This window comes from Penaeus monodon, chromosome 34 (genome assembly GCF_015228065.2).
Source record: "Penaeus monodon isolate SGIC_2016 chromosome 34, NSTDA_Pmon_1, whole genome shotgun sequence".
NCBI classification, from domain to species: Eukaryota; Metazoa; Arthropoda; class Malacostraca; order Decapoda; family Penaeidae; genus Penaeus; species Penaeus monodon.
The window spans coordinates 24,760,480-24,760,847 of NC_051419.1; positions in this window are offsets into that span (position 1 = coordinate 24,760,480).

Consider the following 368-nt stretch of genomic DNA (forward strand, 5'->3'; position numbering starts at 1 on the left):
TTTACTGCAAACATTATTCATTCGCAAAAAATGATTTCACTATAAGTTTCTGTACACCTTCAGCAAAATGTACACACGAACACTTAGATAAATATACAATCTGAAACCACATACTTCTGTATTAAAATCAAAACATAAATAAAAAGCATAAATAATATCCTAAAAGAACGACTAATATTCCTCAAGCGACTTTTTCCTACAAACAAACATTACAATCTCTCTAATTAAGCACATTTTCAAACAATACATCTATTAACTGTAAATACACAAAGGAAATGTATAAATAATGCTGAAAATGACTTTGGTGATAAACTGCGCGATTCATATCACTCATTGGTAGCTTTATCCTAAAAGCACGGTGTAATTTT